This window comes from Phocoena sinus, chromosome 1 (assembly GCF_008692025.1).
Source record: "Phocoena sinus isolate mPhoSin1 chromosome 1, mPhoSin1.pri, whole genome shotgun sequence".
Classification (NCBI taxonomy): Eukaryota; Metazoa; Chordata; class Mammalia; order Artiodactyla; family Phocoenidae; genus Phocoena; species Phocoena sinus.
Genome location: NC_045763.1, coordinates 108410863 through 108437797, shown reverse-complemented (window position 1 = coordinate 108437797; position 26935 = coordinate 108410863). Strand labels below are relative to the sequence as shown.

At 41.9% G+C, this 26935-nt stretch overlaps 1 protein-coding gene across 2 annotated transcripts in view; it reads right to left on the bottom strand.

Moving 5' to 3' along the window:
- Nucleotides 1-25732, bottom strand: part of BCL9 (BCL9 transcription coactivator) — an 85456-nt gene extending 59724 nt beyond the window's left edge. Inside the window, exons 1-2 of one of the 2 annotated variants that reach the window (XM_032649462.1) lie at nucleotides 25559-25696; nucleotides 7123-7169 (exon numbers count right to left, since the gene is read on the bottom strand). The gene's annotated coding sequence lies outside the window, so the exon portion shown is untranslated. Of the gene's footprint in view, nucleotides 1-7122; nucleotides 7170-25558 lie in introns of both variants that reach the window. The other variant, XM_032649452.1, reaches the window with a different exon arrangement.
- Between the last annotated feature and the right edge of the window lie 1203 nt (nucleotides 25733-26935).

Here is a 26935-nt window from a genome sequence, read left to right as displayed (position 1 = left end):
TGCCCTAAAGCACTTAAAACAGAGCCCTAATATTAGCTCGGTGCTTTGTGACAGCCTGGAAGGGTGGGATGGGGAGAGTGGGAGGGAGGGAGACGCAAGAGGGAAGACATATGGGAACATATGTATATGTATAGCTGATTCACTTTGTTATAAAGCAGAAACTAACACACCATTGTAAAGCAATTATACCCCAATAAAGATGTTTAAAAAAAAAAAAAAAACAGAGCCCTATTGGGAGAAGTAACGTGACTCGAACTTTCTTGGGATGAGTGGGTCCCTTGGAAGTCTAAAAAGATAAGGCATTGGCTACAGAGGTCAGTGGGATCATTAGCATATCAAAAGCTCGATACACAAGGCCTTCCAAAAGAAAGGAGACAGTAGGCTTTATCAAGGAGAGTGAATGGGGTTTACCAGTGTTCGTGCACACAACTGAGTTACAGAGCAGTATGCGTGCAATTTGAAAGTGCGAGATTATTAGAGCTGAAATGAAACATAAAATTTGAAATAGATAGCCAGCAGTTGAGCAGAAAGGCAGTCAGACCTGCTGGGTCACTAGCAATGTCACCCTCAAAGTAAATAAGGGGATCTCTGCATTAGGAGGAGGAAGAGGTTGATTCTTGAGATTGGGGTGGGGGTGGAGGTCGTAGGACAAGAACGGATTTAGGTTTCTTTATGCAGGAACACTACTTGCTTTCACTTCTTTTTTTTTTTTTTTTAATTTATTTTATTTATTTATTTTTGGCTGCACTGCGTCTTCGTTGCTGCACACGGGCTCTCTCTAGTTGCCACAAGTGGGGGCTACTCTTGTTGCGGAGCAAGGACTCTAGGCAAGTGGGCTTCAGTAGTTGCGGCACGTGGGCTCAGCAGTTGTGGCTCGTGGGCTCTAGAGCACAGGCACAGTAGCTGTGGTGCACAGGCTTAGTGGCTCCGCGGCATGTGGGATCTTCCCGGTCCAGGGACCGAACCCATGTCCCTTGCATTGGCAGGTGGATTCTTAACCACTGTGCTACCAGGGAAGCCCGCTTTCACTTCTTATATTCTCATAATTTCCTCACATATTTTCCTTCAACAGAGTTAGGCATTACTCCCTACTGAGTGTCAGTTACAAGCCAAGTTTGATGCTTTAAAAAAATATTGATTTTTGTACCACTAATTGTTGAACATATCTGGTTTTTTAAAATAATATATTTTCTCCTTGCTCTTACTGGACTCAAAAATAAATGAAAAAAAATGAATGGGTTCCATTTTGGTCTTCCCTCCTAAATTTCCCTTAGACATATATCAAGTATGTGTGAAATGTCAACTCAATTAGAATATTTTGGAAATAAATTATCTATGATGGTGAAAAGCAGGCCAGAGTAGAATTGCTATTGTAATAGTAACATGTTAAGGAGATTTTAAAAATCTTACCCTGATTTCCTAGCTTCTGTACAGTCAATGAATTCACTTTTACAAGAATTCATTATCAAAGTCAATGGGTTTGTAAAATCCACTTGGAGTTGTGTGTGTGTGTGTGTGTGTGTGTGTGTGTGTGTGTGCGTGAGGTGAGGGAGGGTTAGGAAGGGGTTGCAATTTTTAGAAAACAAGAGAGGAAAAAAAGAATACAATATCACTTCATTGAGTCAAACACAACTGCAAACAGGCAATGTTAGTATTTGTCCCTTTCCCACATTGGAAGATGTTCTTTTCCCCCCTTCAGCTTCCTAACGACCCATACTCTATTTCCCACAGGGTCCAATTCAGCCTTTTTTTCTAGCTTCCATACAAGATTAGTTAATAAAAGACGCCTGATGCAATAACCTCCCATATCCAGAATCCTTCTCTGATTAGCTTTCTCCCAGCATCCCCACTACGCCTCCCTCTCCCCCATGGGATATCATAAACATAAAGAAACCCTCATAGCTAGGTCTTAAACCTATAAACAAAAGACAAAAGACAATGAAGCTTTAGCCTCACTTTCACAGCTCCCCTCCAGGGTCCTGCGCCTAATTAATTTTGAATATTCTTTTCTTCAGGAGGGTCCCCCAAATTGAATAAACTTCAGGTTCCCCCAAACCTGGACCCATCTCTGCCTATACATATATTTGGTTCTCAAGTACCCAGCTAACCCCTTTCCCAATAAGGCCCCAATGGCCATTTCACCTGAAGAATGGAACCCACAGTTGTTTAATCCACACAGATGTATGAAGGGGCAGGGCAACCACACAGCGCAGATTTTCTGGTATGCTTCCTATTTCAAATGTACCCTCTTGTCTCTAGAAATGCTTTCATACCAACCACATCCTTTGTCTTGATAAATTCTTAAAATATCTCCCCCCCATCATACCTTTAGAACTGTTCATATACAGGGCCCTTGATTGTAGGCTCTCAAAGAAGGTTGATCAAAGGGATAAGAATTTAAAAAACAGGGCTTCCCTGATGGCGCAGTGGTTGAGAGTCCACCTGCCGATGCAGGGGACACGGGTTCGTGCCCTGGTCTGGAAGGATCCTACATGCTGCGGAGCGGCTGGGCCCATGAGCCATGGCCGCTGAGCCTGCGCATCCGGAGCCTGTGCTCCACAACGGGAGAGGCCACAACAGTGAGAGGCCCGCATACCGCAAAAAAAAAAAAAAGAATTAAAAAAACCAAACAAACAGGAGTTTGGGGTTCTAGCAGCTTGGAAATTGCAAGTGTTATGTTGGTTATCTAGGAAAGGGCCAGCAGCTGGGTGGAGCTGGAGGGAAGGGAATTAAACGTCTACTGGGCACCTACCATATACCAAGAGCTGTTTACCATTTTACAACCATATTGCATATAACCCTGGGAACAACAATCCCCATTTTAAATTCCCTAGCACTTTGCTTAAAGATCCAATATTTTCATGATTTAAATGATTGTAGAGGAAGTGAGGCCAATCTCATGGAATTTGAGTTGATCTGGGGAATTTATTCAAATTCTCAATCACAGAATACTCTGGTTCTCAAGGCAGCCAGCTTTCTAGGGCCCTTGTAACTTAACAGAGGCAGTCTTGAAGGGTGTGCTCCCCAGCTTTCAGCATATCTTCACTGTGACATAGGAAGGGCTCACCAGCAGCATTTGGCCAGGCAGGAGAAGGATGCTGAATGACAATAGCAAGCAACTCGTAAATTCTGTCTCAGGCATATTTTCTTCTGAGATGGATGGTATTAGCAGCCTTGCAAGAGGAAAAGAAGCCTACTGTATTACTTATGTGTCCACAGTTAAACTGTGAAAAGAACAGTGGAAATGCACTGAAGAGTTGTATGAGCTCAAGCAAGTGATCTCACTTCCTTGGGCTTAAATTTTCTATTGTATAAAATTAGGAAGTTGGAATAGATGACGGCCAACGTTCTTTTGATCCTTGATATTCTATCATATAGTTGTTTGCAAGTACATTGGGTCTCAATTTCCTCATCTGAAGAACATCTATCTTGGTTTCATCATGGCTATAGGGCTATGAGAAAGAATGGAAAATGGAACTCAAGAAAATCAACAACAGTGCTACCCGATGGAACTTCTTGCAAAGATGGAAATGTTCTCCATCTGCACTGTCAAATTTGGTAGCCGTTAGCTACACGTGGCTATTGAGCGCTTGAAATGAGGCTGGTGTGACTGAAGAACTGAATTTAATTTTATTAAATTAAATTAAATGTAGATGGCCACAGGTGAATATTGGCTACCATACTGGATGGGGCAGATGTAAACTTCATTTAAGCCAGAACTTTATAAAGACAAAAGAATAAGAGAGTGGTTTGAGAATTATTTCAATGGAAGAATAAAAGAAGGCATGAGTTTAATTCAGGCAGTTTACAATCAGAGCACTATTATTGTTTCAGACCTTCTAAAAAGAAGGATTTTTTGTAATGAAGGCAATAATGGTATCTTACAATTATATATGATTTTACGCTCTCCAAAGTTCTTTCGTGACAATAATTTGGTCCTCAGAACAACCCTGTGATGTAGAAGACAAATAATATGATCTCATTTTACAGAGGAGCAAATTGAGACCCGGATGCTTGCCTAAGGTCACAGATTTCAAACAGTAATGAAGCAATACTTTAAATCAATCAATACAGACTTCATTTCTCTGGTTCCTTTCACAGACAGTACAACCTCCAATCCTACCTCTTGCCTAACTGCATTGTGGAAGTGGTAACAAATTATACAATACTCTTAAATATGATAATAGGAAAGATGAGGAAAAGCAAGGGACTCAATAATCTACCAACTAGACCATCAAACCCTAAAAGAATCAAAAGTTAGTTGTGTCTCTTGTGAGAAAAAGAAAGGAGTGAAAAATTAAGTCCCACTGTGTGCCAAGTGTTTTGCAGATTGTACGTGACAGAACAAGTTCTATGAGACAGCATTCTCAGCGTTTTATCGTTGATAAAGTTATTAGTCTTGAGATCACACGCCTATTGAGTGGTACAACCGGGATTCTGTTCTACAGCTCCTGGCTGTTTTCAGAAGTCACATTCACATTCAAAGGAAAAGAAAGATTCCCACCCCCTTCCCACCCTCCCACAAACTCTCCCCATACACACACCTCACCACAGAGCATGCTGCAAAGCGGTTAAGCACGCAGGCTTTGGAGTCACTGAAACTAAATTTGAACTTTAATTTTGACATTTTTCAAGGATTTTAATGCTTCCGAGTCTTGGTTTCCTCAATTGCAAAATTGGGGAACCTTTTAACCTACTTTACAAGGTTTTAAGGTGGATTAAATGAGATAATATGTGAAAATACTTAGTACAGTACCTGGTACAAGTGCTTAGTGAATGGAAGTTATTAATATTTTGCATTATTATTAAGGTGCTACAGACTCTGTGGTCAACTCTAAAAAGGTATTCCAAAACTATTTCAGACAAAGGAGCATTTTTGCTAAAGTCTACCAAGTAGACAATCTCTGGAGGACAGAATACACTCACTTGGACAATGTAGGTTGAGTCGGAGATTGTAGCTTTAGGATCAGTGATTGAGGCTGAAACATCAAAGTGATGCCTTTGCTCAAAAAGGCCCTGGAGCTGTAATATGTTTCCTGACTTTTCATCTCCTGGAAGACAGATGTCAAACCTGGGCCTGTCTTGAGCTCTAGTCCCACATATCCAATTCTTTGTTGCCCATCTCTACCTGAATGTGACACCTGAATAAACAGCCAACGTTCTCCAAAGAGAATCCATTCATTCATTCGTTCATTCGGCAACTATTTATGAAGCACCTCATATATGCTAGGCTTGATTCTAATAATTGAGATATAGTTACGATATGGACACAGTCTTGGAGCTTATTTTTGTTAGAGGGGAACAGATACAATGTACACAAACAAGATCATTTCAGATTATGGCAAGTGCTGTGAAGAATAAAAGCAGGATGACGTGATAAAGAGTGCCTGTGGGCAAAGGGTATGGTAACTGATTGGTTAGGGAAGGCCTCTCTGAGGAGATAACATCTAAGCTGAGACCTGACTGACAAGAAGGGCCAGTTATGTGAGGGCAGAGTGTTCTGGGCATAGGGTACAGCAAATGCAAAGGCCCTGAGGCAGGAATAAAGTTGGCGCGGTTCAGGGACTGAAAGAAGGCCAGTGTGGCTAAAGCTGAAGTACTGGAGAGGGTGCCAAGAGATGAGGTTAGAGCGAACTGGGGCCAGATCATGTAGAGCTTACACTAGGCCATGGTAAGGAGTTAGCATTTCATTCTAAATGCAGTGGAAGGCCATTTGGATATGATTAAGCAGGGAAGCAATGGGATCTGATTTGCCTTTTAAAAAGATTATTCCTAATCCTGCCATCCCCTCTCCCAAACACATAAATGTAAGTACGTAAGTGCATGCATCCAGTTTCTCTTAAGAGCATCATCATTTTGCCAGTTATCTGTCATGCGTGAGTCTCTCCCCACCCCCATTTAATCTGTTGCCAAATCCTATCAAGTCGGCCTCTTGTGTTTCTGAAGTTCAACCCCACCGGCTCATTCCCAGCGCCGTCATCCTAATTCAAGTCCTCACCACTTCTCACCATTACTCTAGTAGCTCTCTAACTGGTCTTCCAGACTCTTGACTGACCCTTCCACCCCACACACTATTGCCAGATAAATCTTCCAAAAGTAAAGGTCTGCTTATGTCACTTTTCTTGCTCAAGAACTTTCAATGGCTCTCCACTGCCCTAGAAACTCGATTATAATTCTCTAGCCCAGCGTCTAAGATCCTTCGCCCTGTATCCTAAGCTACTGTTCTCTCCATACGTGCCTACATTCATCCTATGCTTTGGCTAAACTGGTCTATTTACTCTTCTCAGCACATGGCTAGCTTTTATTTGTGCTGTTTCCTGGGTCTGAACGGATGCTTCCTCCAATTACATCTGTGAGATGCCTTATACAGTTCAATCCCTGGAGTCAAATGATACCATCTTCGTGATGCTTCCTCTGCTCTTTCTGACTAGATGTGAACCTCCCACAGGGTTTTGCCTGACTCTTTTCAAAGCATTTATTAAATTGTTCTTTGTATTATAGTTATCTGTGTCCATGTCTTACTCTGTACTAAATTATTAGCTCCTGGAGGATGTTGACTGAATCCTATTCATTTTTTATGCTTGTTAGTCCCTAGCAGAGAACATAGTGTACAGGAGGTACTTGATAAATATTTATTGAATGAATGAAGGAACAAATAGACAATTAAACCTAAAATTCATCTTTAGGTGGCATCGTTCAATAAGATGATTTTAGAAAATTATGAATAATCATTAGAGGGAATAAGAAGGGCCTAGCCCTTTAATCTTCACCATGGCATTTAAGGGCTCCCGGGGAAACACAAATAAGCATGGAAATAGGTTTCCATTGTTTTACATGGAATGGATGTGAGAAAAAGTCACTTGGGAGTTGCCTGAAAATCATGTACTGGGTTAACAGTGCCCTAGGACACAGATTCTGTGTCTGTGGCTCCCACTACCCACAGCCCTTCAATCCCCAAGGTCGGTTTATGGGAAATAATGTAGAACCATTGCCCTTAGCAATTAATTTTGAGTTGAGTAGTTCCTTTTTAGAAAAAAAGATAAAAGTTTCAGCTAATTCCCTAATTCTTCACTCTACTATATTAGCATTCCAGAAAGACTGAATTAGCGTGTTGGGGTTTACCTCAATCAGCTGTGTCGGTGAGTTCATTTATCTTCAGCGACGTTCCTCTGGAAGAAAAGTACTGAATGAACTTCCTCACAGAGCAAAGGTTTCTCTTTACGTAGAAAATGGGCACAATGCTTGCTTGGGAAGCAACAAGGTAACCTCTCCTCATTCACTATTTTTTGCTTCGTACACAGACCTTGACTCTCTTTATGAAGAAGGATAATCAGATGTCCCCATTGTTATTTAAATTATACATATCGCTAGTGCATTGTTTAGTTGCAAACCACCTGTTATTAATTATGTCTGAGACTTATGGTGCTCCCGTGAACTAATGGTGCCTTGTTTTTATCACTATTTAATGGTTAAAAAGACTCCTCCTGGGAGGTTAAGGAATCCACCAAAGATCAGTCCCTCAGCGAGAGAGCAACGTGGCAGTCAACACTTCCTCAGTGTATGGCTCACCTCACGCTGGAGTGGCGCCCTCTTATGAATCCCATCCGTGCCCACACACCTTCTTCCCTACCGACAAGCTGGATACCAGTCATGATTTGAGCAGTATGGTTGGTCCCCTGGATCTTCTGTGCATCACTTCTGTTGTTTTCTTTTCCTTTCTTTTTTAACTTTACAACTGTAATTTATTTTGAAATATGAAGTCCTCATGTCATGTGCTGAGGACTGGAAATTGACGTTATTACCAAGAATTTAGGTAGCTAGCTTTTACCAGCTTCTTAAAATCTCGGTTTTCTCTGGGCCTAGCTCCTGGCTTTCAGGACCAACTACTGTTCAATTGCCCAGAGGGTCCAGGAAAGAATCTTTTCTTTCAGACGCTATTTTTGGGTCTAAGAGAGATCAACAGGAAGGAAACGGTGTGAGTCCCTCCTATCCTTAGAGAGGAATGAGGTATGCACTCTCTTGGCTGTGGTTCGCCGGGGGAAGGAGGAAGAGAGTGCACTTCTTTTATGACGTTTGGCTCCTTGAGGTCAGAAGTACTCTCCTGTAGTTCAGGAAAATGAAGTAAAAATGCCATTTCTGGATTTCAGCAAAGTAATTTGCAAGGGGTACATCCACGGGTGGAGGAGAAGGGACGTGAAAACATGGGTGCAAATCCTGGTTCTGCTAACAAACAATCCTGGGCAAGCTCTTTCACCTGTCTCAGGCTCAATTTGCCTAACTGTAAGACAGGAACAGTAATATCTGGTTCATGGACGTTTTGCCCAGGTTAAATGGGATGGCATGTGTAAGGCCCCTGATGTTCTTATAAACAAGATAGAGAAATATAGGGTATGACAGAAGAATTTGGTGGATTGGTACCGAACAACTAAAAGATTTCCTACGACCTCCCAACCAGCTCTGTCTTTGGCTCTGCCTGGCTCAATTTGTATAGCAATACTTTTGTTAATCCTCGGAGAAACCTTTTTAAAAAGATCTCATTTGTGGATGTTACAAAATTGGGAGAGATGAGTGTCAAATGCAAAAACAAAAAACAAACCCCAACAAAACAAAACAAAAGCCCAAAGTAAAAAATCCTTAGAAAGTCAATTCTAACAAAATAAAGTTTAAAGTCCAGGTTGCCTACATAGCAGCAGGTGTTAAAAATATATAGATAGATAGATAAGGAGACTAAAGAAGAAGGGGCTGCAGAAGGAGGAGTTTATACTTCCGTGATGAGGCGCTGGAAACATCAAATGTACTCAGAGGTTGTACCAAGAGAAGTATTGTACCTAAAGCAAGGGAGGTGATAGTTCTCTATTCCATACGAAACAAAATGATCAATTCTGAATGCCTCTCTTTAAAAGGAATACAGACATCAGAATAGCGGCCAGGGAGATTTCTATATCATGTCCTATAAGGAACTCAGATTGTTCAACTTAGAGAAAACAAGTCTTGGAGGGGCCCACATACTTGTTTTCAAATACGGGAAGGGCCACGTGGTGCTAAGACAGTGAGGCTAACTTTAGATGTCTCCACACATAGAACCAGGACCAGTGAGTAGATGAAAGCAAAGCTCACAAAAGGTGCACTGAGCTGCCCAAGTGGCCCTGCCCTGCTGGTGCTTCTCAGAGGCCACAGGGCTCCTTGGGGGAATGTCATCTTCGGGGTTCAAGCACCAGACAGAGACTGAACCAGAGGAACTCAGATTGTCCTTCTCCTCTTAGAAATCCATGGCTCTCTTTGACTCCAGGGTCTCTCAGTTTTCCCCTGAGAAAAGGTTTTGGGGAGACAAGTCCAAAAGTAACTGTTTTTACTAGAATACATTGTTTTTATTATTTATTTTCTAAAGTCTCTGAGTCCTGGGCAAGCACTGATTTCCATCAGTGGCATAGTACTATGGAAAGGGCACTGGATTTGGAGACAGACTAATTTGGGTTAAACTCCAGCTCTAACACTTATCTGCTACTTCACTTCAGGCAAATTACTTGACCTCTCTGAGCCTCACTTTCTTCATCCGGCAATATTAATACTTAATTTAAGGGTTGTTGGGAGGATTGAATGAGATACCACATCTCACTGATTCTAAGATGCATATTTTTCACGTTCAGTAGTTCTGAAATCAAGATGTATTTTAACATTGATGGTACGCCATGGTTTAATTGGGAGAAGTTTTTTTTTTTCTTTCGTAGTGTCACATAAAGTAATGTGGATCTTACAAAAGTCAATTGCAACTTATATTCAAAGGAATATGCTCACATATATTAAACACTTAGCATAATAACTGGCATACGAGTGCCCAATACAGTGTTAATTCCATTCTTCCTTTTCTAGACAACTGCTTCAAAACCTCTTGAGGAGCAGGGAGGGCCTCAAGAATTAATTATTGGAATTGGCCTACAGATTCTCAATACAGAAAATTAATGAGAAGGTTCACACCAGATCCTATGGAGGGTTATTTCTACTCTACACACACACACACACACACACACACACACACACACACACACACACACATAATATACATTGGGACTTCCCTGGTGGCACAGTGGGGTTAAGAATCCGCCTGCCAATGCAGGGAACATGGGTTTGAGCCCTGGTCCGGGAAGATCCCACATGCCACAGAGCAACTAAGCCCGTGCACCACAACTACTGAGCATGTGCTCTAGAGCCTGCAAGCCACGACTACTGAGCCCATGTGCCACAACTACTGAAGCCCGGGCACCTAGAGCCCATGCTCCGCAACAAGAGAAGCCACTGAAATGAGAAGCCCACGCACCAAAATGAAGAGCAGCCCCTGCTCGCCGCAACTAAAGAAAGCCCACACGCATCAACAAAGACCCAACACAGCCAAAAATAAATTAATTAATTAAAAATTAATTTAAAAAAATTAATGAGAAGGTTTACACCAGATCCTATGGAGGGTTATTTCTACTCTACACACATACACATATATTATATATGTATATATACACTCTTTCTCATCCCATTTCCTTGTCATATAAACTTTCTATACTTTCCCAACTGTGCTTGTTCAGTTTATTTTGTTTCACACATTTTTTGAGCGTAAGGCTAAATGTTTTTGCCCACTTTATCTTAGGAAAGAGGATACCCCTGCCATCACCAACACTCTACCCGCTTCTCCAAAACCTACCATCAAGTTTAATATCCTTCAGCTCTGACTTCTTTCCTCTTCTGGTGCTCAATTCAAGATGCTTTACTTTGTCACAAGAAGCATATAATAAACTCAATGCTGCAAGGATACATCAGTCAGGGAAATTTTTTCTTGACCCCGCTGGTCCAGAACATAATCATCAGAGAGGTTTTTGTAGTCAAATACTGTGGTTATAAATGTGGATTTTTCCTCATACAAGAATATTATCTGGGCTTCCCTGGTGGCGCAGTGGTTGAGAGTCCGCCTGCCGATGCAGGGGACACGGGTTCGTGCCCCGGTCTGGGAAGATCCCACATGCCGCGGAGCGGCTGGGCCCGTGAGCCATGGCCGCTGAGCCTGCGCGTCCGGAGCCTGTGCTCCACAACGGGAGAGGCCACAACAGTGAGAGGCCCGCGTATCGAAGAAAAAAAAAAAAAAAAAAAAGAATATTATCTAATCCTTTATGTTATCAAGTGTATTGTCTCACTATTATTTTGTGTTAGTGAGTTACCTGGGTTAATTACATATTACACAAAATTCACTTCTTTATAGCTGCCTTCCATTTTACTACTTAATGGTGATATATCATCTCATCTTACAGCAATATTAGGAATTCATTTGCTAGCTCCTTCTCTCTAATCCAACTTCTACACAGTGGACTGGTGCTTAGGACCCTCACCAGAAGATGTGCAGCGGCAAAGCTGAGTTTTGTTTTTGTTGGTATAGTCAGTTAGCTAGTTTATCAACGTTTATTGAGGACCCACCATACACCCACCACTGTGCTAGGTTCTGGAACTAACCAGAAAGATAAAAGCTAGACCTTCAAGGTGTTCATCTTCTAGGCCAGACATGGAACAGAAGCCTTACTGAGCCAGGGCTCTCTTAAGTGGCTGACACTTAACTGACTAATCTGTGGTCTCCATTCCCTCTGCAAATGTAAAGACAAGGCCTGCGACATACTGAGTGATCACAGCCAGTAGTGGCTACTCTAGCAGGCCTGCACCCTGCTACTCCCACCTGTGGAGTTGTCTGCTCACCAGAAGCCAATCTGTTTGTTCCCAAAGTTGTTTATGTTAGTTCTTCCTATTATCGTAATAACACAATTTAATTAAAGTTACTTAAAGTAATGAAATATGAGTGCAAAAGAGATAAGTTGTTTCTATAAGATCCAAGTTGAATGTTTGGGAAAGGCACATAAAGGTGAATTACTGAAAATGTACTGGCAACTTAGGCGTGGGAGAGCCAATTGTAAAACATCATTAAATCTAGGGCTTCCCTGTTGGCGCAGTGGTTAAGAATCTGCCTGCCAATGCAGGAGACACGGGTTCGAGCCCTGGTCTGGGAAGATTCCCATATGCCGCGGAGCAACTAAGCCCGCGCGCCACAACTACTGAGCCTGCGTTCTAGAGCCTTCGAGCCACAGCTACTGAAGCCCGCGAGCCTAAAGCCCATGCTCCGCAACAAGAGAAGCCACCGCAATAAGAGAAGTCACCTCAATGAAAAGCCCGTGCACCACAACAAAGAGTGGCCCCTGATCTCCGCAATGAGAGGAAGTCTGCGCACAGCAACGAAGACCCAACGCAGCCAAAAATAAATAAATAAATTAATTTTTTTAAAAAAAATCATTAAATCTGGAAAAATCGGATTGCCTCACAAAATGTCTTTAAGATCTCACTCCACTTTAAATAAACTGAGACAAAATGATTGTGAAAGCCTCCGAGGTGTGGCTTATACGAGAAGTAGGATGCAAAGCACTAATGGGAAGCCCTAAACTCAAAAGACAGGCCTTGGCCCTACATCAAAAACTTGAGGGATGTTTTAAGTTGAAATAAAGGCTTAAGGAATGATTCCATCATTTTGTATGATTCTTGCTTTAACTAACTTGTTCAGCTAAGTCACCAACTATTAACTGAATAGGGTATAAGGGTTTCTACTGTTGTTAACATAATAGCCTGTTAAGAGCTATAATACAGGGTGTGCAGGTAGACAAGATGACTTCTTCCAAGGGAGGAGAGGGCTTAGGATGGGCTCTGTGACGGAGGTGAGTACTGAACTGTGTGCCTGAGGATAGAGTAGGAGTTCCTTGGGGAATAAGGAAAAGCCAGTCACTTTCCAGGGAAGGTACTGTCACATGAGTCTGTTTTTAGACTTTTAAAATCAACCCAGAGGCAAGTTAGCATAGGTTTGATTCTTTATTCTGCCATTACTATCTGTCTCTAAGCAAGCTTCAGCGTCTGCCTCTGGAAGGTGAGGATAATTGCAGTATGCACCTCAAAGGGCTATTGAGAAAATTACCGGAGATGACCTTTAAATAATCATGCATTAATAAAAACAGATGCAAAATTATCTTAAGGCTTTCTGGGAGCAAGGGAATAGGCATGCTGCAGACGTTTCTGGAGATGATGGAAATGTTGCATACCTCTTCTAAAATCTCCTGCCACGAGCACAAGCAGTAGAAGATTCAAGAGAAGGGAAGGTGTGGTGTAAGCCCCCAGGTGCTGGGAGGCATGTCTGCTCTTGAGATGGGCAAGACAAGTAGGAAAGCAGGTGCACTTGACAACCAGCTCTCAAATTCATACATTACCTCTCACCAACCACTTCCACTAGCTTATTTAGTCCTTTCAACAAACCCGTAATTTTACAGATCCTTCATTTTACAGATGAGAGAACTAACTGGGTCTCATAGAAGTTAAGCATATCACTCAAGGTTGTACAGATGATAAACAGAAATGATAAAATAGAACCCTGCTCACCTTATTCCAAATTCTGTGTGCTTCCCAACACCCCAGACTGTCATTCTCATGAGCCATTTAGTTGACAAACCATGGGCTGCTATGTCTTGTATTTATTCATCTGTTAAAACTTTTCATAGGACAGGATGCTGCAACTAATAGCTAAAATGAGGGTTGGAGATTATCGAGGATTTCAATTGTCCTGCCTATCTCTGACCTCCATTACCAGGGATAATCAGAAGCTAGCTCTAGCAATTTTCTGAAACTTTCATTAATTTTAAATAAATTTATACAATGTCATTTTCCCCCCTTTATCCAAATTAAAATGTCCTTGTCTTTTCAGTTTCTCATTACAGGCAAATCCCTTGTATGTCTTGCAGACAGTCTGTTGTTTTTCTCTGGATCCTTTGTATTTCTGCTTTGTTTTCTTTGAAATGAAAGGACCCAATGCCGAATTCTGATTTTAAGGTGAAATCATAACATCAATGTATATCATTAAAGTGTTTTATTGTAATTACAGAAATAGTCAATGCCAAATTATGTGCACTATATTATTTTCTGCATTATTCTTTATCCCATTCTCAAAGTTAATACAGCCTATTACATCTCATTCATTCTTCTGACTACGGCTGCACAGCAAGCAGATGTCTCCATTGAGCAATCCACAATGAATCCGAGATCTTTTTCCTGAGCACTTACAAGTAGAGTAATTCAGAGCCCATCAGTGAGTGTGAGCTGTTTCAATTGTTCCTTCCAGTGTACATTAGCGTGTACTTGTCTACATAAAATTTCAAGGAATCACAGATATTGGAGATGGAAAAGACCAGTTTGTTTACCAAGCCTGAAGGAAATAATCCTATCAGTTCATGATGTTTTAATGATGCTTATTAATAATAATTACAATAACTGTTTATATTACATGGTTTCTTTCATTCTAAAATCAGTAAGATGATACTTTTTTTTAAAGCAACATTTCTTTTCTAAAAGGGAACTGGGGCTCGGACATCAATGTTAACCATACCCTACACCAATCCAACGAAGCCAAGAATTCGACTCAGTTCAGTTCAGTAACACCTCTGAGCACCAACCACTTGTAAGGCAGGGACCCTGTTGGGTATTTTGAAGGACACATCGGTGAATAGAACCTAAGGCCCTGTCCTCTTGTTTATTATCTGTTAAGGGATTTGTCATAGTGAACACATATGTATAGCTATTATGATCATTCCAAGAAAAATACAAGTAACATGGACACCATGGAGCTGGAGAGATTTCTCAGGCTCCAGGAATTGAGAAAGACTTTGTAAGGAAGGTGATATTTGAGCCAGGCCTTGAAAAAAAGATGAGCATATAGTCCATTGACAGAGCTTGGGAAAAGAGGACTTGAGCAAAGAACCAAAATAAATCAAAACAATAGATCTTAGCTGGGTTTCTACCTCACAGCGTAAAGACAAGTATGGACATTCTCACTGCAAGTGGATATGGTACGTATGCAGAAGATGTCTACTTGGCCTCTATAAACAGGATTAAGATGTGGAAACTCCATTTAATTAACAACCTGAAATAACAATCAGAACACACAGACTACCAATCATGAGTATACTTATGGAGACAAGACAGAATGTTTTAAATTAGGATGTCTCAAAAATTTTTCAGAAATCCTGGTATTGTATGTAAGGAAAATTGGGAAGTCCCAATTACAGAGAAAAATCTCCAATCAAAGTGTAGATGGATAAATGACCTATCTGCCGGTACCTTAGTACTACTTAATACCACTCAGTACAGCTGAGAACTGATACTGGTGTACCATTTTGCCATTGGAGGGATTTGCAGGCCCTTGCTGGTTTGCTGGACAACTATAGATCCCCAACTGAGGATGCACAGAATAGAGGATTCCCTTTTATGATTCCTTCAATAAAAATATAGATAAGTATAGATGAGAAAAATGCCAATATGCCTCTATGATTTTTTCCTTTAATTTTTAAAAATTTAAAAACATTTTTAAATTGAAGTTTAGTTGATTTACAATGTTGTGTTTCTGCTGTACAGCAAAGTGATTCAGTTATACATATATATATTGATACATTCTTTTTCATATTCTTTTCTATTATGGTTTATCACAGAATACTGAATATAGTTCCCTGTGCTATACAGTAGGACCTTGTTGTTTATTCTCTATGATTAATCAGAGTAAATATTTCTCCACTTTTAGTCAAAGAGCCTAATCTTTGAAAACTCTATTATCTGGCGATATATTACCACAGTAGTTAGCTACTTTATACCACCCTTTATAAAACGCTGGACGTGAAGAAAAAGGAAGCTATAGAAGCCTTCTAGTACTTTGATATTCGTCCCCTCAAAACCATTGCAAATGCCAACTCCATCATGAAGCCTTCCCAAGTTCCTTCCACCCCCATTCCCTTCACCACCAAATTAATGTTCTCTCTCTTGATTCCACAGTCCTTCGAACCATTGCTATATGCTTTATCATTTGTTGTGTGAGCACCTATCTCCCTCCACCAGAATGAAAGCACCTTAAAGAGAGAGATTCAGCCTTACGCATTTTGCACTTCCACAGTGTCAAGCCTATTTTTCACTGCCTGACCCACAATAGATATTCAACACATGTTTGTTAAATCATTTCACCAGGTCTGAGAGACCTTATTTTGACATATTTTAATTATTAAAAAAATTTTCCCTTTGAACCCTTTCCAAAATTTGCCCTTGCTGTCTAATCACGGCACTCAGATCCAGATGCAGCATAAGTGTGTGTATGGCTACCGCTATTCTTCATCAATCAGCATGTTTGTCTGGTAGTGAACTGCAGAATTATTGCCCTAAATCAGACCTGAATCATGACTTAGTCATATTCATCAACTCTGTGATTTTGGAAAACTTTAGGTCAGACTGACCTAAGTTCAGATAGACTTACACACAAGCTCTGATTGTCACTTACTAGTTGTATGACTTTGGGCAAGTTAAACTCTCTAGACCTTAGTTTCCTCTACTATGAGATGAAGACATGAATAGCACCTATCTTGGTTTAAATATGACAACACGTGGAAGGGTTTAGCTCAGTGCTTTACACATAGCAAGTACTCCATTAAGTATTATTATTGTATCCTCATTCATAAAGTAGAAATAACACCTGAAATTATATAATACTGTACCTGTACCTCAATAAAAAATAGAAACAATAATACAAGACCTGCAGGACTGCTATAAGGAATAAATGATATGACAAGCAAAATTTTGCCCAGCACATTGTTTAGTCAATGTTTCCTTCCTTCTTATGTGCTAGAATAATTGCTACAATTGACTGAGCACCTATTACATTCTAGGTAATGTGTACCAGTCACTTTAAATATATTATGCCATCTAACTTAATTCATATAATAAGCTATTGAAATAATAATCATTAGCCCTATTTTACAGATGAGTAAATTGAGTTTCAGAGAGAATAAATAACCAGCCCAAGGTCACATCACTAGTTGATGACAGATTATTCCAGAAGAAGCTAAAGATAAGAGGAATCAAGTACAGAACAGAGAAGTAGAGGAAGAAAATATAGGCAGAAACTCCTTAACCTTAGTATTCCTATTTGTCCTCTAGCCCCCAATTCCAGGATGATGCTTGCTTTTTTTTTTTTTTTCCATGGCTTGCAGCATGCGGGATGCGGGATCTTGGTTCCTGGACCAGGGATGGAAACTGTGCCCCCTGCAGTGGAAGCACGGAGTCCTAACCACTGGACTGCCAGGGAAGTCCTGATGCTTGCTTTTTAAACTAGCCTCTGGGATCCATACCAATATAGTCTCCCTTTCACTATTCACCTACTTTCGTTTTCAATAAATATATTAAATGATGTCACTCATTAAGAAGTAACTCTAGGGCTTCCCTGGTGGCGCAGTGGTTGAGAGTCCGCCTGCCAATGCAGGGGACGCAGGTTCGTGCCCCGGTGAGGGAAGATCCCACATGCCGCGGAGCGGCTGGGCCCGTGAGCCATGGCTGCTGAGCCTGTGCGTCTGGAGCCTGTGCTCCGCAACGGGAGAGGCCACAACAGTGAGAGGCCGGCGAACCGCCAAAAAAAAAAAAAGAAGTAACTCTAATACACTTCCCTCTCTCAATTTCTTTCCTGGTTATAAATTTGCTATTTGTTCCCACGGTCTCATCTCAGTTATAATAATCATCATCCATGAAACATTTTAATTTTTAATAGTCTGGTTATTCTTAATTTCTTAAACTTCCATAATGGGCTCATAATAGACATGTCAAGTACATTTGTTGCCAGCTACATGGAAGGGAAGATGGCACTTCCATAGCTCCTACTAAAAGGCAATCCAGTTTTGTACCAAACGACAATCCCCCATTCCCACCCACCTCCTTTTGCTATAACACCCTAGACTAGAGGTGTAGTTATGACCCTTGGGCAGCTCCAATCACAGGCTGGTTAAAGTCCTGTAAGGAAGGGCAATGGAAAGATGAGTTGGATTCTTTCTTGGGAATCTGAATTAGGGAATTCTGAGAGAATGAAGCAATTAACAGGGAATACTACAAATGGAAGAATATAAGGACAGAAGCTATGAGGAAGAAGCCAGGAAGGAAGTAGGGTAGAGATGGTAGGGTTTTGGACATGGGGGGTTCTTAGCAAGTCAAAGAAGCAACAATTCCGTGTAAGCAAAAGCTATGAGATTGAGAGCAGTTACTCAGTATAGAGCTAGAAGACCAAACCAGCAGGTAGCAAAAGAAGCCCAAGTAAAGCAGACACACAGTGAGAGGATGGGATGGATAGAAGACAGAAAGTTGTCCCTAGAGCTGCTTCAGTAGCTGAAAGGTTTCTAATTCTGATTCCAGGTTCCATCTGTGAGCATCCTCACAATGAACGCCCCTTTTCTTGAGGAAATTTCAGTGAGTCAGTTCTTTGCAACCAGAATGCCTTTTCTAGAGGGTTCAGCACTTAAAACCTTTTTTAGAAGATGAAAGTTAAGTTGTACTGTTCCCCTTCTTTGTTTCAGATGGGTCACAATTGCAGATTCCTGGAAGTCAGTCACTCGCCTTACTATCCTGATTGTCCCGACTTCCCCAAATATCTCTATATTTTCCCTGTTCTGAGATAGAAGAAAGTTCTCTTCAGCTACTACCTAAATATCAAAACAAATTTCACCAACTCATTTATCACCTGATTCTTTGAAATAAATAATAAACTCTTAGGTAAGGGAAGCACAAATCCAAGAATGGGAAACATGACAAATAAGCTTTAGGGAAGAAAAACTGGACATAAGAAAAAGGGGATTCAAGGGTATAAAAATACTTCGTTATGAGTGTGTAATTTATTCTTTGCAAAGGTAGCGTGATAAGGGCCACATAAGGGAATGCCCAGCCCAGGAACAGTGGAGCAGAGGTAGGGTGGTTTGGGTCTAAGCAGCTTTCCAGAAGAAATGCCCAGGATCCGTTTTAAAGGAGTAGCGGGAGTTGGCTTGGAAAAGACAAGGCAGAAGAATGTTGCAGGCAGAGGTGCCTGGGCACCGGCACAAGAGCTAAAATCCTGCATTCTTTAGAGTACGGTTGCCTTAAATAGCCCAGTATATCATGGATTTCTGTACAATAAATCACCACTCCTCAGAGCAAGTGTGTCCTTGACCTGCATTCAAAAAGTCCCTTGTCCACAGACCCTCAGTGAAATTTTCCTCCTCAAACATATACTAACTACACAAGCCCCAAGGGTTATAGAGAGTCCAATATATCTAGTATTAGGCAAGATAAAGCTACCTCAAGATTCACAAGTTTCTCTTCTGAACAAATGATGGCTTGGCTTCTTTCAACCACCATTACTGTTAATTTTGAGTTTGTGAATTTATTTTTCAAGAAAAAAGAGTGATTCTGGTTTTCACGGAAACCATTTCAGTTCTCCAGAGCTTTAGATTAGAGGCATGTTGAATCTTTAAGTGAATACCATAAAAATGCTTTTGATAATTATTTATATCATTAAAAATTAGATTGACAGCAATAATATGTACAGTATTATTTTCCATCATAGTTTATCATTTATCAATAACCAAACATTACACATATTTCTAGAGAGTATACTCTTACATTCTAAAAAGTGTGCCGGTATACTATTTCACAAACCTATTCCTGTTTCCTATCTTTAAAGTCAATAATGTCTTCCTCTTACGTATCTCCTTCCAAGGATTGTTATGTAAGGTTAAGCAAGACATCCAATGTCAGAAACTTTAAGCAATCAAGAATAAAAGAACAGGGCTTCCCTGGTGGTGCAGTGGTTGGGAGTCCGCCTGCCGATGCAGGGGACGCGGGTTCGTGCCCCGGTCCGGGAAGGTCCCACATGCCCCGGAGCAGCTGGGCCCGTGAGCCATGGCCGGCTGAGCCCGCGCGTCCGGAGCCTGTGCTCTGCAACAGGAGAGGCCACAGAAGTGAGAGGCCCGTGTACCGCAAAAAAAAAAAAAAAAAAAAAGAATAAAAGAACAATATAAGTGAAAAAATTATTATATGTGGTTTTCAAAATTCCCTTCCCTAGTTAGAAAGTAATTATATATTATATACTATTTTTTTCCAGACAGAAATAAGACCAATTCAAAGAGAGTCAGTGAAATACTAATCGTCAAAGCAGCCTTGAATTGGTCCCCCTTGCTACAAGGAAGATGATATTTCTAAAACATGGCAGAAGAACTTACTCTGGGGTTCTAAAAATTGCATTAAACGCTACCATGTAAATTTTTAAAATTATATCTTTTCGAAGCTTTAGCCAATTTCAAATGAATAGTGCTTGGAATTACGCATAGAAAACATGCTTAATAAAAATGTCATTCACTCTCAACCCTCTTTGTCCCACTCTTGGCCACATATCAGAAGCAATTTATTACTCACATCCTAAAGGCATCATATATATATGTATATATATATATATATATATGCACACATACATTTATTTATTTATTTATCATCATATCAGCAAGTCTTCAGCAATATCCTTCAGGAGTTGCATATCATAAAGATCATCAACAGTCCTGTCATCCCCAAAAGCATAACATTAAACATACAGCATGTATCATAAACACTATAATTGCTTAAACCGGTCCCTTGCATCCTCAAAACAGCATGTAAGCATAATGCAAAAAGGAACAGCACAATTTCTGTGAAAAAGCTGTGAGAATGGTGAAGCTAAGAGATGTACCCAGTGCCCGTCCATTTTAAATTCATACTTATTATACAGGAAGACATGCATTCAAAATCGTCGATTCTTTTGAAAATGGTTCTTAAGTCTCCTTGCACATGTGCCTACATGCTGACTGGCAAATTCTCTTAAAATCCATAAGTTAAAATCCCACTTTTTCCTATTGTGCTTTTCACTTCAAAATGTCAACACAGTTTGGGTGTAGAGGAATTGATCCCATATATCCACAAAAGTCACATTGCCCCTTTGGTAACCATAGTTCTTGAACTGGGCCTTGTGTAAGGTGACCAAAAGACCAGATTCATGGAAGATCCTATGCATAGAATCAGAGAAATACTCAATAATGCAGCTGGAAGGAAACAGAGAGGATTTAGTCCAACCTGTTCATTCTAAAAGAGGTCCGGAGAAGAAGAACGGGGAGTCAGTCCTAGGTCATAGATTGGCAAATCCCAAACCAGAAACTGGTCCAATGTACTTTGTAAAAAAACATGTAATTATTCAATAAGAATTGGGGATCCCTCTCTTCTGATCAACATTCTAAATCTTAGTCTTTAAAAAGGGGGCCAAAACTAAAGCAATTATTTTAATGCCATGTCAACACAGTACTTTTGACCTGAATATCACGGTGATTTGGTGACTGCCTCACCCCTTTGCTTCTCAACTCTTGAAGAGATTTAACCTAAATGGGGAGATTTAAGCAGTTGGCCATCTTGCCCCTATGTTCTTGTGAGTCCTTGGATGAGACACATAACCTTACTCAAATATAACAGAAGGATAACAATATAATTAACTAAACAATATTATTTAATTACAAGAAAGGACTAAGCAGGTATCATTTTAAAGTGGATTACCATGTCAAGACTTAAAGGAAATGTAGAAAATTTCCATTTTACATCTTATATGTATGTCTCTTTGGGAGCGGGTGGGGCCACAAAATTTCCTTCAGTAAAACTACATGCAAAAGCAGTGCTTGTAACCAAGGAGTTTTGGTACTGTCTTCCATGTTGTACTGGTTTTAACTTCAGTAGGACTAGAAGCTCTAGCACTTTTATTTATACAAGTATCCACACACTGTACCTTTTAAAATATCATCACAGTCTTCATTCTTATTCCCCCAGAGTTAAGGATGACTGGGATCACTGCCGCCTGGCTCCCCAGTTCTGTTCAATCTTTTCCCCAGCCAGATTCTTGTTTTCTTCACTTCTTAACTCCCCACTCAGATTACCCCTCTCTTTGGATTACTCTTCCAAGGCAACTGGAGCGCCTCCCCCAAAGGCAGCTCCCCAGTGAGTAACAAGGGGGGTTGGGAGGAGTGTCTCGGAAGTGATCAAATACATGCAGATGAAGTCATACAGCTCACAGGAGAAGGCAGTGGCCACAGGTGCCAAATGCAGGCGACTACCCAAGCGCCGCATAGGGCAGTTGCGACAATGCGGGTCAGCAACCTCACTGAGTAACAATGTTGGGTGCGTAGAAATGACTCTTTTTCACACGACTTGACCACACAACCTGTGTGGAGTCTCAAAGTATAGGCGCCAGACCTATGATTTATGTGTGTGTGTGGGGGGGGGCATATCTGTCCTCCTTTTAAACTACGAAATTAATCTAAAAAACGATGGATTGACAACATTGAAGACAACACCTCTGAGTACTGAGAAAGACGCGATGTAGAAAATAGTGATACAAGCGTTAACACAAATCTGCCTGCAAGGAAATAACTGGCATTTCAATCAAATATTCTCTCCAAACAAGACCATAAGTGGGGTGTCGGGGTGCTCCTACCTTTGACCTCATAAAACCAGTAAGATTTTAATAACCCAACCAAAAGGCGACCCACGGAAGAGATTAAAAAAATGTTCTCCCTTTATAGATACGTGTCCTTGTTGGTAGGGATAGGCAAAGCCATTTCATTACACTACTATCTTTGCAATTCCAAGATGACAGTGATAACGGTGGAGTGGCCTGCAGCTAAGTGTTTAGTATCAACTGGAAGAACTATGGAACAAGTACAGTGAGACAAGAGCCTCACTAACCACATGTCCCCCGCCCATGCGCATCTGGTTTAACAGTACACAGAGGCTATAGCTAACGTGAATCACCCAGATAATGACAGTTATATAGGCTGGCTCACAATGAGTGTGAACTTGTTTAATAGTACAAGTGTAAAAGGGTTAGCAGACATTATTTGTGTCTCTGTTGTATTGTGCAGAGGAGGGTGGGGGGAAAGAGAGAGAGGGAATTTTCTGCTGTCTTTGGAAACACTGGACTCCGTGTGAGTAGGAATGCCACCAGCGGAATGCAAGTTGGCCACGGCAAGAAGTGCTCAACCACAAAGGCAAAAAGACAGTTAGCTTATGCCTAGTTACAAACTTCAGGTCGATGACTTATACAACTTTACGCCCTGCATTATCGTATCTGCATGCTGTTCAATGTATATTATCAATCTTTTAATTACTAATTTGTTTATGCAGTTAACGTTGATTCTACCACCAAGACTGCAAGCTCCCTGAGAGCAAGGGTGCATCTGCCTTGTTCTTTCCTACATCTTCAGTGCTCAGCAAGGTGCCTGATACATAGCAAGTGCTCCTAAAATACTAGTTGAATAAACAAGTGAACGCACGAATGAATTCGTGCAAATTCATGTTGTGACACATGTTTGCCACGTTTGTGCCTTGAGCAGGGCTCAGTGTGCTGTTATAACAGAGCACAGCAAAAAGAACTCCAAAAGGCGCCTCTCTTTGGCTGGCCCAATGCTGGGGTAGGCAAAGTCAACTGTGGAGGCCAGGTAAGGGTGGCTGGCATAACAACTGACACGCAGGGCACTCTGAACCCCAGGGTGTGATCCAGATGCAACCACAGCTGCATTGAGCCCCCTCAGATCGTTGCTGGGCTTTAGTGTCCTCATTTAAAACTTGAGGAATAACCTTTCTTTTCCCTTGCAGTTCTGAAATTCTAACCATTTAGGAAGATATCTGGACCCTGAAATCTTGCCAGAGACAAACCATGGTAAGACCTTCTGCTTACAAAGTAGAAAACAATTAATTTCTAAACTATGAAGTTCCGTTCTAGTTCAATGAAACATATTGGGGGGTAGGGGGTGGCTTCTTGCCATATCCCAGCCAGTTAATACCTTCTCTTCGTCCTTTCCCACACCCAGAAGTCAGGTTCTCTAGGCCTCAATGGGAAGAGCATAAATAGTCTCAACCAGGGTTGGTGCTTTGCTTCAATCTCTAGCTATCACAGGGAGTCGGTCTGATAAACATTTGCAGTTAGAATGGAAGGAAGCACAGCCTCCCAGACTTTTACCGATTTCTTTTTTTTTTTTTTTTGGACAAGTGGCAGAGTCATAGAAAACCTAGAATTAGGTAAGAAAGCAAAATTCCTTCAGAGAATTCAAAGAGAGCTACAACTGAGAGCCTTGAAACAATCACTGTTATAAGAACAGAGGAAGGGAAACCCACAATTCAAGAAAACAAGCAGACCTTTTTCTTTCTTAAAAAAATTTTTTTATCTGACTATTAGGCACCGATTTTAGCTCTTTACTCGCATCTCTCAAGATGTCACTTTAAAAAGCTAAGGTTTTATCCACAAAACCACCAGCGAGTAAACAGCCTTCACATTCTTACCCTCACACACACAGTAAGATATTTACTCTCTGATAAACAACAATTGTAAATAAATCTTGTTTAATCTCTAAAAGCCAAAATAAAAATCTTTAACCTCCAAGGTAGAGTTTATAGATGTGCCTGCACGCCCTGCCAGCGCCAGAAAACACAAGGTCTTGAATAAACTCCTATAACGGGAGGCGTATTTTCTGTCTCAAGCATCTTACATTGACCTTCTTTTTAAAAAAAATATGTACCAAGGAGGAGGAAAGGGGAAAACCCAACCCCTCCCACCCCATTCTCCGTACAAATCGGCCAATAAATCTAACGAAAAGACACAAGAGAAAAGGACAGAAGCCAACAGGTGGAAAAAGGCTTTTTGTTTCCTTAGAAATGCTCAGACACTTGATCTGTGTTCCTCGGTCTATTTGTCTCAGGGTGTCTTAATGATGGTTTTATTATCGTGATGATGATGATCAAGAACAATGATAACACTTCTACTTTGTGATTCCACAGCATTTCTAGCTCGAAGCTTTCTCCACGCGTTTGAGACAGAATGGTATGTGTTCCGTTTTACCAAATCCCAGGGAGGCATGCAGCATCCCCGGTCGGCTCTCTGGATTTTACAGCCGGGGAAACTGAGGCACAGGGCAGCCCACAACTGCTTCACGGTCCCTACCACCAGAGAAAGCCCTGAGACGGGAAAAGTTTCTGGATCGTCTGGCGGCAGAGTTCTCTTGCCCTCCCTCCTAGCCTGCCATGCCGCTCTTCCTCGGAGCGTCTGGGCTCGGGTGGTAAGGATTGGGGTACCTCCCCTTCACGACGAGCCATGCCAGGGCAGGGTGTGGGAAGTCCACACACGCACACGCACACAGGCACACTCGCACACACAAAGCTCTGTGCAATCTCTGCAGGCACTCGGCAGAGCCTCAGACGGCCCTTGCTCAGCCTGAGAAGGCACAGCTCAAGCTTGCAAGGAGGCCTCCTTGGGCTGCGGGCTGGGGCTGCTCCGAACGAGGGCTCTGCCCTTCTCTCGCTCTCTTTCAGGCTGCTCTCTCTCTCTTTTTTTCCCCCCTCACACCCTCCACCCTCACACCCTCCTCCCATCCCTCTCCATCCACCCCTTCTCCCCCAACAACCCAGAGGCACAGATCGTGTTACTGGGGTTCCCTAGAAAGAGGGGCCATCCCCAGCTCTGAGCGCCTGCAAAGACTTCCAGGGGCAAGGCTAGAGCTCCAATTGCAGGACCCCAGCGCTCGTCCTGAGCAGCGCAGAAATGAGACCCCGACTTCCAGGCACGGGCGAACCAGCCTGCCACAGAAGAAGGAATTGTTAGGGCTCTTACCTTTTTTATGAGGAGAAATTCTGGAGAATCATTTCAGAAACTGAGGGGGGAAAGTGAATGAAGACAAAAAAGACCCTTTTCCTGCAATCCCTGGCCTCCTGGTATCAAGACACTAGGACAACATCAAAGCAACTTAGGGGGAACACTTTAGGGGCCTATTGTCTGCTCTGGTCTGATCTGTTTTTCTTCTGACTCCCCCTCTTGCTGCGGTGACACTTGGTACGGCCCAGGCATTCATGCCAAGTAGCTTTCACACATGGAAGCTTGTCTCAAGCAATTGCTGACAAGCCACAAACAAGACATTCTCCCTCCCTTCTCCGCGCCCCCTCCTCTCCCCCCTCCACCTTTTCCTCCCCCCCCCCCCCCCCCCCCCGCCACTGTCTCCCCTCCTCCTTTCTTCTGAATGCAAACTAAAACTCTCCAGTGACAGGCAGGCTCGCAGGCTTGGCCTAGCTGCGCACGCAGACACACACACACATACACACACACACACACACACACACTCTCTCTCTCTCTCTCTCTCTCTCTCTCTCTCTCTCTCTCTCTCTCTTTGCTGCTGCACTGGTGGAGTTAAGAGACAGGAAAAAGCCTAGGCTGAGTTGGGGGCAGGGAGAGAAAACGAGAGGGAGAGGGAGAGCGGGAGAGCAGCCTCCTGTGTCCTGGTAAAATGGCAGAAGAGAGGTGAGCCCTCTGCAAAAACAGCAGTGGCCACTCACGTGTGCACACAGACACACACTGGGAGGCAGTCTGAGCTCCAGGAAGAGTGAAATCAATGACTCCACAAAGGAAAAAGCCTTGTCCCGTCAGCTGCAGCTTGGGGGAGTGGGGAGATAAGAGAGTGGGTGGACCCAGGGCTGGGGTTTCTGTTGAATGTTTAGGTGGTTTTCTTCTTCACAGTAGAAAAAAAATGTGTTCCCTAAGGATCTAGTCTTTCTTCACTGCATAATGGAGTCTAGAACTGAGCTACTAGTTAAAATAAAACCAGGAAATGTGGTAAATGTGTGAGTAAACTTAACTGTGGGTTCAACTTGTACCCAAGATATTTTTAAGTGGAATTAAAAATAATTTTTTTTTTTTAGCAGAAACCCTAGAGAGCGGTAGCAAGGAGAGTAGTAACAAGTAGTATAAACTCTGGGAGCTGTGAAGTGTGATGCTAAAGTTACTGATTGCCAAGCTGCTGGAATTTATGGAGGGTGGGCACTGAGAGTTGGAGGGGGGAAGGGTGAGTCTCTGTGAGCTGTTTTCGAGGAATGAGGGGGGAATGAGGTAGGATAATGAACATGGCAAGAAGCAAGCAGGAATTTGATTGGTGTGGAGGGAGGAGGAAGGTGGGGGTGTAAAGGAGGGAAGAGAAAGAGAGGAGGAGGGAAGAGAAAG